This window comes from Microplitis demolitor, chromosome 5 (assembly GCF_026212275.2).
Source record: "Microplitis demolitor isolate Queensland-Clemson2020A chromosome 5, iyMicDemo2.1a, whole genome shotgun sequence".
Taxonomy (NCBI): Eukaryota; Metazoa; Arthropoda; class Insecta; order Hymenoptera; family Braconidae; genus Microplitis; species Microplitis demolitor.
The window spans coordinates 16356598-16370227 of NC_068549.1; the positions used below are offsets into that span (position 1 = coordinate 16356598).

The 13630-nt window shown below is 31.6% G+C and overlaps 1 protein-coding gene across 3 annotated transcripts in view; it reads right to left on the reverse strand.

Annotated features, from left to right (window-relative positions):
• The window catches only part of LOC103575940 (leupaxin), a 62978-nt gene that overhangs the window by 8089 nt on the left and 41259 nt on the right, over positions 1-13630 (reverse strand). The window lies entirely within an intron of this gene.

A 13630-nucleotide genomic window follows, 5' to 3' on the forward strand; every position in this document is an offset into this window, starting at 1 on the left:
ATCAAAGTAAGGATTTAAATGCGTTCTGATTCATTAAAGCGTTAATACATAAAACATCTAAGAAAAATATTGAAAACGGTGTTTTTTCAATTTTTTCGTTGATAATATTATTTAAACTTAAAAATAAGTTACATGACATTATGTAACGATCGAAAGAGACCATAAAGACGAAGAGTTGGTATGATTTTGAATACATTTTAGTGAATTTTATTATGATTTACTTGGGACAAAATTACATAAAATGTTATTTTTTTCAACTTTTTGACGACGATATCTTTCGAAATAATGAACTGATTTTAATGTTCGAGGTGGCAATCAGTGTGTTTTATTGAATTCTACAGCTTATTAAATTTTAGAAGCGTTTGGTTCAGTAGTTTTAAGGATTTTCGTAAAAAACCGTTTTTTAGCATTTTTTTTTCGAAGATATCTTTTGAACTAATGAACTGATTTTGATGTTCGGGGTGGCAATTGGCGCAATTTATCGAATCCTAGGGCTGAAAAAAAACTCAAAATAACATTTTTTTTTTTTCATAATTCTCAATTATCTTTGAGTTTACTTGATAAAATTAGTTCAACAGTTATAAAAAGTTTACACACAACACGCACACATACACGCACATCATTCTGAAAATGGTCAGAATAACTTCCTAGGACCTCAAAATGTTGACATCTGATGAAAACTCGATTTTCGAAAATCGGGGTCAAAACAATAACTTCCAGAATTTTTGAAAATTTACAATTTTCTTAGCGGAAAGTTAAAAAAAAGCTTTAAAATTATGAGTAATCCAGATATTTTAACTTATTTAACTGCAAAGATAATGGCTGTAACAAAAAATTGGGTTAAAATAAGAGTATCTAAAAGTAAACTATACATAAAAATATAATGTTGATATAGATATAGTTTTGAAAGTAAATTTATGTTTGCTAGTTATATTAGTATATAGAAGACATTTAGTACTAGTTGCAAATATTTATTAATGGATCATTTTTTATGTAACTAGAAGATTACGTCACCTAATAATAAAACTGACTATATTTTTGTTTCGCTTCCAATGACAGAGTTATAAAAAACGTTATAAATAAATATAAACAAAAATATACAATAAATAACTCTCAAAATTATATAAAATTTAGTTTTTTAATTAAATCAAAGCGCATATTTCAATTAAGATTTTCATTTTTGTTTTAATTTAAAGATGTTTTCGTGTTTGTAAACAAGCATAATGGTAGTCAAGAAAGAAGTCATAAATACACTCAACGAAAAAATTGTCCCACCAACTATTTTAAGAACATCTAGTTAATTTGGTGTTTGGAACATATTCAAGTAAATCGTTCGAAATATTTACAATTTATTATTATCACAAATATTTATACAATGAAATATCTAACTCTTTCTTTCCATACGAAAAATTCACTGAGGAAATAATTTTTAGGTTTCAATGAAAATTATTCATTATTTTACATCGGATGTTAAAAGCTTTGAAAATTCTATATATAATATTATTATTGTACAGTTGCGAGAAACCAGTTCAAATACCAAACTACACTAACGCCAAAAATTAAAAGAACAGAGAAATTCTATAAATTTTTTAGTGATTTTTTGAAGGCTGTAACTTTGTGAAAAATAATCGTATCGAGATTTGAAAAAAGCATTTTATAGCTTGAGATCTCTAGTTTCGGTGCATTTTTATCGAATTTTTTTAAGAGCTCCAATTCTTCCGCATACATGAGAAATACCGCGAGACAAAAAATTTATTAATTTTGTTAACTTCCCGCTAAGAAAATCGACGATTTTCAAAAAATTCGTGACGTTGTTGGTTTTACCCCGATTTTCAAAAATCGGGTTTTCATCATATGTCGACATTTGAAGGTGCGAGGATGCTATTCAGGCATTTTCTGAGCGATGTCTGTCTGTGTGTGCGCGCGCGTGTGTGTGTGTGTGTGGGTGGGTGTAAACCTGTCATATCTTTTTAATGAATGAATCGATTTAGATGGTTCTTGCGGCATTCGAAAGATTCCTTCTGAACTTAGATTTTCAGAAAATTTAAGATCATTTAGTTGAATAGACTCTGAGATATTTAAGAAATACGAAAAAAAAAATTTTTCTTTTCGTTTTTTTTTTTGGATATTTTGAAAACTGTCGGATCAATCATTTCCAAAATCTTATCAGCTCTAGAACTCGATAAAAGCTTTCGATTGCCGCCAAGAACGTCTCAATCGGACAATCTGTTTGAGAGATATCGTTTACGGAATAATAAACGTAAAATCTGTATCTGCTTTTTTCATTGAACAATATCATAATTACTGAACAACATAACTCAAAACTAATATGTTTATCTTTATGTAAGTCATTGGAAGTGACTGCTTAAAAATCATCATGTTCGCTCGTATCACGATATACTTACACGATATAGATACAACGTATTACGTAAATTTATTTTTGAGTTACTTATTGAATAGAATTATGAATAAATATGTAAAAAATGCTTATTTATTAATTATTTTGGATTCAAAATATTTCAATTTTAATATGAAACGTAACCCTTTCGAGCTTGAAAAGCTCGTAAAAAAAGGGAACCAAAGGTATTTTCGAGCTCGAAGAGCTCGAAAGTGTATTTACTCTAATGTGAGAGCTCGAAAACAGCGGGAAGTTTTAGGGCAGGCCCGCAGGATCAACCGATAGACAGATTTTTTTTTCCGAAGAGCCCACGGACCGTCGAAAATTTTTTCAATTAAACCAATGCATAGTTCGTTCAGCAAATTTATTCAGCCTCAATTTGGCTTTTTATTTAACCTCGTAAGACGATTTGTCGCAGAGATATCAGCCTTCAAACAAAAAATGATCCTTTTGGCTTTGATCATCGATATTTCGGGTACTGATGATCGCACAGTCAATCGGAGGGCTCTCATCATTTTTTGAAAAAAAGAACTTTTTTTATTTTTAACATCCATTAGAAGTACAAAAAATGGCTTTTTTTGGTTTTTTAGTAAATCAACCGCTACTCTGTAAATATCGATGAAAAGATTAATGTTGTGAAGGACTTTATTAGCTTAATGTATCCCTAATAACCCTGTAAATTTTCAAATTGATCTATCGAATTGTTTTTGGGGGTCGGTCGATAAAAGTTTTTCTCGCCTCCAGGCGGAAAGCGTGAACTTTCGTCCCGCTGTGTAAAACGAAGTTGCCGCTTTCCCACTCCATCGACGCGAAAAATTGTTTTTGACCTCGGCTTCGTCGCGGCCAACAATTACATGTGATCTGAGACATTTCTTACTTTACTTCCCTAGATGTGTAATATACTATATTGTTTATCATTGCTATTGATTGGAAAGAAGCAAAAGGAAACACTTTTTTTTTTTGTTTTTTTTCCAGAAAATCCAACGCTACTTAGGATATTGCTGGAAGTATAGATGTTTTTATTTAAATGATTTCTTAGCTAAATGTATCCCCGATACTCTGTAAAATTTTCAGATCGATTCATCCATGCAGTCATCTTTCTTGTCCGATTGATGAAAGCTTAAAGAAAATTAAAGTAGCAAGTTTATTGCTCTTCAAACATCATTAATCGTTATAGAGGTGGAAAAACGTTTCGACTTCCCGCCAAGAAAATCAAGGATTTTCGAAAAATTCAATAAGTTATTGTTTTCATCCCGATTTTCGAAAATCGAGTTTTCATCAGATGTCGACGTTTTGAGGTCCTAGGAAGCTCTTCTGACTATTTTCAGAATGATGTCCGAGTGTGTGTGTGTGTGTGTGTGTGTGTGTGTGTGTGTGTGTGTGTGTGTGTGTGTGTGTGTGTGTGTGTGTGTAACTTTTTACTAATGAACCGATTTTGATGTTTGAGGCGGCAATCGAAAGAGCTTGTTGGCCATCAACTTTCCTGGAAATGTCAGATTATTTGATCAAGTAGACTCGAAAATATTGGCGAATTACGAAAAAAATTTTTTTTTTTTAGTTTTTTATTGAATTATTTGTGAAACGGTTAATTTGTTCGAGAGATATTGCAGGAGAAGGAAATGGTAAAAAATAACTATTTGCGAATATCTATGAAACAACTAAACCAAACAATTCCAAAATCTGATTAGCTTTAGAACTCAATAAAATGCGTCGATTGCCGCCTCAACCATCAAAATCGGTTTATTCGTTCGCGAGATATCGTGGGAGAAAGAAATGCTAAAAACGGTTTTTTTCGAAAACAATGGCACACAAAAGTATTTTCGAGCTCGAAAATGTATGCACGCCAATGTTTCGAGCTCAGGAAGCTCGAAAACAAAGGGAAGTTTTGGGGCTGGCTCCTAGGGTCAACCGATAGATTTTTTTTCTTTATATTGTTTCTAATTTAACATTAGATACTCATAAAGATTTGAAAAAAAAAAAGATAAAAAATTTTTATTTTATATGTTTTTCACGATTTGACACTAAGTCATCACTTTGACATAAACTTACAGCTGAAACTTGACAGGAACATTCTTGCAACTCGGGGTGAACAACAGTCGATGGCAACTTTTAGCTTTAATGCAACAAGTTGGGCGAGTAAAAAGTTGCCAATATAATAACGTGACATAAACTTTCTCTGTCAAGTTGCTTTCATATTAAAACCTCAGATTGTCGCTAACTTTTTGAGAAAGTTGAAGCCAACTTGTAGCCAATAGGTGGATCGTCAAATGTTACCGTCAACTTGACGGTACGATGACCTAAACTGTTTCTTTATAACTTACTCGCGGAGAAATTGTTGTTATCTGGAATAATTTTCAAGTATATTTACAAAAACTAATTTATGCTTCGAGTACAATTCTATATAAGACCTCATGGTGTTGACAGTTTCGTCTCCGGGTCGGTAGTCAGTCATCACGACTCACGTCTTTCATACAATTTCTATGTATAAACTACTAATATATTTTTAGTATGAATAAATATAAGCAAAACATCTACAACTCAGTACAGTACGTGAAAATTGGTGATGAGAGCATGTGGACAACAAATAGTCGAAGTATGTACACATACATGGCGCTGTTTACGTTCAGTTAATTTATCATATCACAAGAACTTAAATTTAAAATTAAATACTATATATTAACTTTATTTAAAACTGCACGATGGACAGCGGTGTTTACGTCAAACCCATTTATAATTTTATGGTAACTTTAATGAGGTGTGATGGAGGTGCCTCACTAACGACTCCACCAACACGTCCTGGATAAAACTGAATATTGTTCGGTGCCTAATGAATTGTTATTCGTTAAAGACTGTTAGTTAGTGGATTAACAGTATAATTATACATTTTAAACTACGCAAACATCCATTAATTAACCGACTGATTAATTAATTAATTTTTATTCATTACTGAACACGTTTCGGTTGTAACATCACAATTGCCACCTCCATCACAAGGAATTTTTCTCATGAAAACTGTTATTTATACAATAATACATCTTGTAGGCAGTTATGGAGTAAAAATAGGAGGTGCCGTATTGGGAAGTATATTAGGGTGTACCAAAAAAACCGACAATGTTTTTTTTTTAATGTTCATGAAATTTTATCAGACAATGTCAAAATAGAGGTCCTGTCAAAATTTGAGGCGTTCATATAAGGATCGTGCCCGAACTGTAGAGGCAGCACTTTTATTAAAAGTAGAGCGCCCTAGTGTTATATAAAAATAGTGTAATGGTGTAAACATTGTAGTAAACCGTATTGGTTTTTTATAAAAAAATGTAAAAAATAATAAAATTTGGGTTTTTATCGATTAAAAATAATCGGGTTAGAGGACAAAACGATAAAGAAGGACAAATATTTGAATCTGGTCATGTTCTAAATGTAATAGAAACCGAAGATTCAAATAAGCAATCGGTTATAACCTGCATAATTGTCACCCAAACCAGTGTTTCCAATATTTACAGTGTTACAATTATCGTATGTATTTTTGACGTTTGAAAGTTATCCACGCGGTATTCAGTAAACTTTCGGAACAACGATAAAATTTCACCTGTGTGTTATTTTTATACGGCATATTTGAACAGCCGCGAATACAACTCTATACTTTTGATGATGACATCTCGAAATAGTATATTACATACCTAGGCCAGTAAAATAAGGAAAGTCTCAGATCACATGTAATTATTGGCCAAGGCAAAGCCGAGCCTAGGTGTGTGATACACTATTTCTTTTTCAACTTAGGGGGGGGGGGAAGGCAAGAAAGCCTACTGGGGCATAAAGGCCCCCCTGAAAATTTGATTAAAAAAGTTTTTTTTCAACTTAGGGGAGGATGAGGCAAGGGTTACTCTGATTGACTGGAAATTTTACGACAATATTCTTGATATGTTAATTATAAGGAAAGACAAAAAACAATCGATTTTTCAAAAGTGCAAAACCATACAACTTCCTTAATGAATACAATACTAATAATTTATACACTGAATAAAGATTATCTCAGATACAGTAAACAAAAAATCACAATGTTTCTCGCATTCCTCATGCTACTTTTTCTCAAAAAATCTGGAAACCGCCTGACCCTGCGGCCAGCCCCAAAACTTCCCGCCGTTTTCGAGCTCAGGGAACTCAAAAACATTATTACTTGTAAATTTTTGAGCTTTTCGAATTCAAAAATCAGTTAGGCCGGTAAAACATACCTTCACTGAAAAAAACTAATTTTTGTCCGAGGATATCTTTGGAATGAATGAACTGATTTGAACGCTCTTGGTGGCAATCGAAAGAGCTCACCAAGACTTACAACTGACTATATTTTGAGATGAATCGGGTAAGTGGTTTATAAGTTATACGCAACAAACGTAAAAAAAATCGATCTATTGGTTGACCCTGCGGGCCAGCCCGCAACGATATCTCTTGAATGAATTAACCGATTGAGACGGTTGAGGTAGCAAATACATCGTTCTTTAAAATATCCGCTACACTTGCTTTTCGGTGGACTGATAATTGTTCAGTTGCCGAAAATAAAAGATTCCAAGCTTTGAAAAATCTCAGAAGAAATCCATCTCTACTTACAATCATTATGTACAAGATGAAAAAGAAGCTAAACAATTTTTTAATAACGCCATGAGATGTAAAACAAAAAAAATTTTAGATAAGTTTGAAAAATTTTAACTTCTAATTTATATAATTTACCAAAAAAAGTACTTATTATCCCATTGTTAGTGGGTAAACGGTAGGGTGCGTCATTTTGGAGTAACATTTTTTTTTAAAGTGCATGTGGAAAAAATCATAGTTCAATAGAAAAAAAAATTTTTCGTGCAAGAAAAAAATTGTATGTCGATTAAAGACCTAGCTTAAGATAATATATAAAAAGGTATTCCAATTCTGCAATGCATGATGGGAAATAGGTCAAGACATCGCGCCGCCATAAGTGTGTCTGGCGCACTAACCCGTCTCTATAGTATTTTCATGCTAACTCCCGTAATAATTAAAAAAATTTTAAATAATGAATGAGCATTTAAAAAAATTATTTCCATCACCCAATACACGGAGAGAAAATTATGGTAACTGTTCCTAGTATGTTTATGAAATATCATCCCATACCGTTATGGTAATGATTACTTGGGATTATGGGATATAGACTCATACTTTCTGGGAAAAGTTTCCATAAGTATGGGAACAATTCATATCATTATGGTAACAGTTTCCATATTGCATGTGAAAGAATTATGGTAATGATTAACTTACTCATAGGAATAGTTCCTACAAGCAAATAGTAACCGATCCTATAACCACATTGTAATGGTTCCTAAGTGTATATGGGAATAAGCCCTATATATTATGGTAACTATTCCTATAATATTATTGTAAACATAACCATCATATTATGGTAATGGTTACCATAATATTATGGTAATCATTCCCATAATGTATGGAAATTATTACCATGATATTATGGTAACCGTTACCATAATATTATGGTAACGATTACTATAATATTATGGTAATAATTCCCATAATATTTAGAAATTATAATAATTTTTTTTTTTTTTTGTAAGAAGTGTTTTTTTTTTTGTATATTACAAAATTTTAAGTATACAAAAAAAAATGCTTATTACAAAAAAAAAATTTATTATAATTTCTAAATATTATGGTAATGGTTACCATAATATTATGGTAATGATTACCATAATGTATGGGAATTATTACCATAATATTATGGTAACCATTACCATAATATTATGGTAACCATTACCATAATATTATGGTAACCATTATCATAGTTACATGGTAACGATTACCATGATTCCATAGGAATTATTCCGATACCATATAGGAATTATACCCATAATTATAGAAATGATTACCATAATATATATGGGTGCCGTTCCTATAATCAACATTTGAAAAAAAAAACGGTTACTATGCAGTATGGGAACCATTCCCATAATATATAGTAACTGTTACCATAATTTTCTCTCTGTGTAGTAAGTTGTATCTAATAACTGGGAAACCTTATTCAATTTAATTAATATTATTTAATTATTTTTCCAGTTAAACCTGTTTTTCTCAAATGCGATTTATCATTTACCTCGAGTATTGCATCTGCAGTGGTCTGTATAACACGTGCATTTTTTGCAAGCTTGCTCATTGACTCAACTGGGTTCGAATCCCCGAATGATGATTTTTTTTTTTAATTTAATCCTTGTTACTTTGTTGTCTTACCACTAGTTTTAATTTCTTATTACATCAATAAATTTTTGATAAGTATGATTTTGATCAATATCATTAGTAATAATAATTTGAACAGCGTTAATCTAATGGTAAGTGAGCAATTAGGATATAAATTCATTTAAATCTTTTCCTTTGGAAGAAAATCGTTGTTTTTAAATTCATTCAAGCAATTTTCCTTATTAATAAACAATAATTATTTGTACGTGGAATAAATTTCTTACAGTGATACGAATTTTAATTGCGGGAAATGTCGAATACAACGTTACTCATTTGTATTCAGTAAAAATTCTTTCAATTATATATTGCTCATCATAATAATTAAAGAAAACCATTATAATCAATAATGGTTTTTATAGAATTGCGATTCGTTTTTAATGACGTTTTTTTTTTTTGTTAATTGTGCAATTTATTGAAGTGCAAAATAAAGTAAGTATATAAATTTATATTTTAATTCATTGTTTTATTAATAATGATAGATTGTTCATTACATTATTTAAGCTAATATTAATTGTAGATAATGGCCGGATGCAGCTTCCCAAATTGTCACAACAGCAGTGAAAAAGGTTTCAAAATGCTGCGGTTTTCTCGATCAGTTGATGTGATAAACAAATGGGTAACTGCTTGCAGAATTTTGAAACTAGTAACTGATAATTTTCGCCTGAGTGAGGTATATTCCCACAGTTACAAAAGTCGGATATTTAATTAAATAAAATCCGTTCACTAAACTCAAGGATTAAAGTATTAAATTTGATGTATTGGTTTTTATTGTTGACAGGGTAACTTCAGCAAAGGATTGTTTGACTGTGACAACAATTCATATAAATTAAAAAAAAATGTTGTCCCAGATATTTTGGTACCGTCCCCACGTAAACCCTTTGATGCTGCTTTGGAAACTGATGATGATGAGGTATTGCTGCAATTCTTGATCTATCACAATTTGATAAAATGCATGTTGGACTGGCTAAAAAAATTTTTAGTTATGATATGGAGCACGCATTGATTTTGTCAGCTCAAACTGGTCTACTTCCGCAAGAAGCTATGACAACCGGTTGGTTTATTGTAGTGTGTAGCCAGTGGTATGATTTCATGGTTTGTCGACATAAAAATAACTCTCTTGGAGTTAATAAATTGTCTTTAGAACGAGTGGAGCTCCTACAAAATTAATTTTATTGAGATTACTAGAGAACTACAATTTACTTCTGATAATAAATGGAAATCTATTCAGCGAGGTATAATTCTTGCTACAACCATTGCATTAAATTTACGTGAAGAACTAGTTTTATCAGGAAAGTTACAGTATCTTCTAACAGGGCGCCCAACTTTTAGTCCTGTTGAAAATTTATTTTCTCAGGTTCGAGCTGGTGGCGATATTCATCTGAAGCCTCGTCAGTTGAGTTATCGAACGCGCTTAATTGCGGTAGCTCAGTACCTACGAGTTCCTTCATCTGCCTCGTATGAAGACCATGATGAGCCGTATTATTTAGAGTTTTTAAAACAAAAAAAGGCTGCACTTAATATTGCTAGTGATTGAAATGAATTAATTTTTCGTATTCAATTATTTATTTTTTTTCTCAATAAAATTGAGAATTATAACTTTGAAAAGTAATTTGTTTAATGTAAATATTTTACTATCCGATAAAATCGATGAAATATTCAGAGTTAAAATTTATCTAAATGAATTTATATCCTAATTGCTCACTTACTATTAGATTAACGCTGTTCAAATTATTATTGCTAATGATATTGATCAAAATCATACTTATCAAAAATTTATTGATGTAATAAGAAATTAAAAATAGTGATAAGACAACAAAGTAACAAGGATTAAATTAAAAAAAAAAAAATCATCATTCGGGGATTCGAACCCAGTTGAGTCAATGAGCAAGCTTGCAAAAAATGCACGTGTTATACAGACCACTGAAGATGCAATACTCGAGATAAATGATAAATCGCATTTGAGAAAAACAGGTTTAACTAGAAAAATAATCAAATAATATTAATTAAATTAAATAAGGTTTCTCAGTTATTAGATTCAACTTATTAATATTATTGGGTAATGAAAATGATTTGTTTAAATGCTCATTCATTATTTAAAATTTTTTATAATTATTACGGGAGTTAACATGAAAATACTATAGAGACGGGTTAGTACACCAGATACACTTGTGGCGGCGCAACGTCTTGACACAATACCCATCATGCATTTCAGAACTGGAATACCTTTTTATATATTATCTTAACCTAGCTTATTAAAAAATTCGATTTCCCTGTTCAATAACACAGGAAAATTTTTTAGCCTCCCGCTAAGAAAATTGAAAATTTTCAAATTAACGGTAAGTTATTGTATAGTTTCGGTCCGATTTTCGAAAACCGACTTTTTAACAGATCTTGACGTTTCGACGTTTTAGGGAGTTATTATGAATAATTTTAAGATGATGTCCGAGTGTATGTATGTGTGTACGTACGTACGTACGTATTTATGTAAATATTCTATAACTTTTGAACGTGAGAACCGATTTTGATCTCCAAGGTGGCATTCGACGCGGCTTGTTAATTCCTACAAGCTGTAAAAATTGGGCTTGATCGGTAGGGTTTGTTCGGAGATATTCCAAAAATAAAATTTTTCAAAAATGTTTTTTTTGGATAACTTGTTATATGCTTCATGGATTGATTCTTAAATCTAATTGATTCTTAAATCAGCTCTAAAACTTTATAAGCCACGTCGAATGCTACCTCAACCATCAAAATTGATTCATTCGTTCAAGCGAACCCGTTGTCGAAAGAATTAAAAAAAATTTTTTTTTTAGTTTTTTTGAAATTTCTCAAAAACGACTAGATGCATCAATTCCAAAATCTGATCAGCTTTAGAACTCAATAATAACGTCGATTGGCACCTTAACCGTCTCAATTTGTCAATTCGTTTGAAAGGTATCGTTGGGAAAAAAATTGTAAAAAATGTTTTTTTTTTTTTTTTTTTTTTTTTCGAAAACAAGGGCATACAAAAGTATTTTCGCGCTCGAAGAGCTCGAAAACGTACTCACAACAATGTTTTTGTGCTCAAGGAGCTTGAAATCAGCGAGAAGTTTTGGGGCTGCCCCGCAGGGTCAACTGATAGACCGACTTTTTTTTAAGCTTTGAATATTTTTAACTCGTTAATACACCAATCGATCAAATAGACTAACACATGTTTTTTTTAGGAAATTGAACGTTCTATAAAAAAGGTTTCTTATCATTTTTTGATAAATTTATTTGTTCCAAAGTTATTAGAGCTCGAAATAAATTTCGAGATCTTTTTACTTGTCCGGCGAAATTTTCAGGCTTATCACAAAATGTTATAGTCTTTGTGTTGACAATTTAACTTTTTACAAATTATTACCAGTAAAGTTTTTTAAATTCCGCATGATTTTCTAGTTATTTTCAACAAGCCATCGGAGAACCATTATAAGCTCACCGTGGAGATCGCTTAAAATCACTGTGGAGCCACCGTGAGAATACTTTGACCTCACGGTCGAAACACCGTTGAATCACCGTGGAAATACTCTTAAAATGCAGTGGAAACGCGCTCTGAATATAGTGGCATGATCGCATAAAGAATACCGTGGTTCCACTGCATTACAACCACGCTCCCACAATCGTTCCACGGTGGTTTAACCCTTGTTTAAGAGGTTGCTCAACCCTTCTACGGCTGTTATCTATATAATGTACTGTTTTACACGGAATTTTCATGTACAAGATTCTGAGGCACTGTAGTGTCAAGGAGTAACGGCTGGATGGGTTATCCCGATGCCTTATTGAAGAACTGACTAACTATTCTTACTCGGTAACCTCTACAATCATGCTACCTCGGTTCATAAAATTATTAGATTCAGTGCTCGATTAATTATCAACTCATTTGAATTAAATTGAACTCAGTGACTAATTATCTCAAAATCTCAATAAACTCAAAATGTAGGCGTTCGGTAATCATTATAAGAATTATTAAATCATTTAAAGAATGATTCCATGATACTTATTCGGATCTCAATTATTTACTCAACTCAGTGTTCAAATAGATTCGAAACATTAATTACATTAATTTTAATCAAGTCTCGAGCTCACTGAGAAAATTCCAAGACAAGTTTTACATAATTTTGAGCTCGAAATATATCAGTATTTGCGACCACTTCAAATCAATAATCTAATTATGTAACCCAGTGGTATTATATGCTGTGACGAATATAAATATTGTTATATTTTTAAATATACTTTTCTCCCATCCTAACCATCAACCAGTACTGGCATGTATTTATTAATTTAATTATTCAATACTGAAAGTTATATTTTTATTATTAAAAATTCTGAAATGCTTTGTGTCAATATTTATTGATAAAGAAATAATTTTTAAAATTCAACCATCATAAAAACAAAGATAGCATATTTTAAAAAATTATATTTCTTCTTATGTCATGAAAAAGAAATAATCATGGCAATACCAATTCCATGTTTATACTATGGAAGTCTTAAAAATTACTATATTCTATTGTAAATGTTTGGAAAAGTAAAGATAAAAATGCCGGCTTGTGAAAGAAAGCGTGGGTCAATTCATAATATGGATAATATTATAGATAAAATGAACGGACTTGGACAGAGACTCGCCGAATAACTCGACCGGAAGAACGCTTGTCGCGATACCGAGATATATTCAATAAGATCCTTTTTTAAAATGAAATTTACGATGGTACAACATGAAAATAAAATTTTGTGACTATAATTCTTAGTTACGATAGCTCCAGTGATGCGGAATGACCGTCATTTTGAGTTTTGGTCACAAGACGGTCCGCTGACGGTCTTGTGACCAACGACAAATGACGAGCCTCTTCTACTGCGAAATGATCGTCACAAATTTTCCAGTCAGAGTCCGTCATTTCGGACCATCAAAAATTTCTTTGTCACAAATTTGATCAGTCGCATCTAGCTGGATGATTTGTG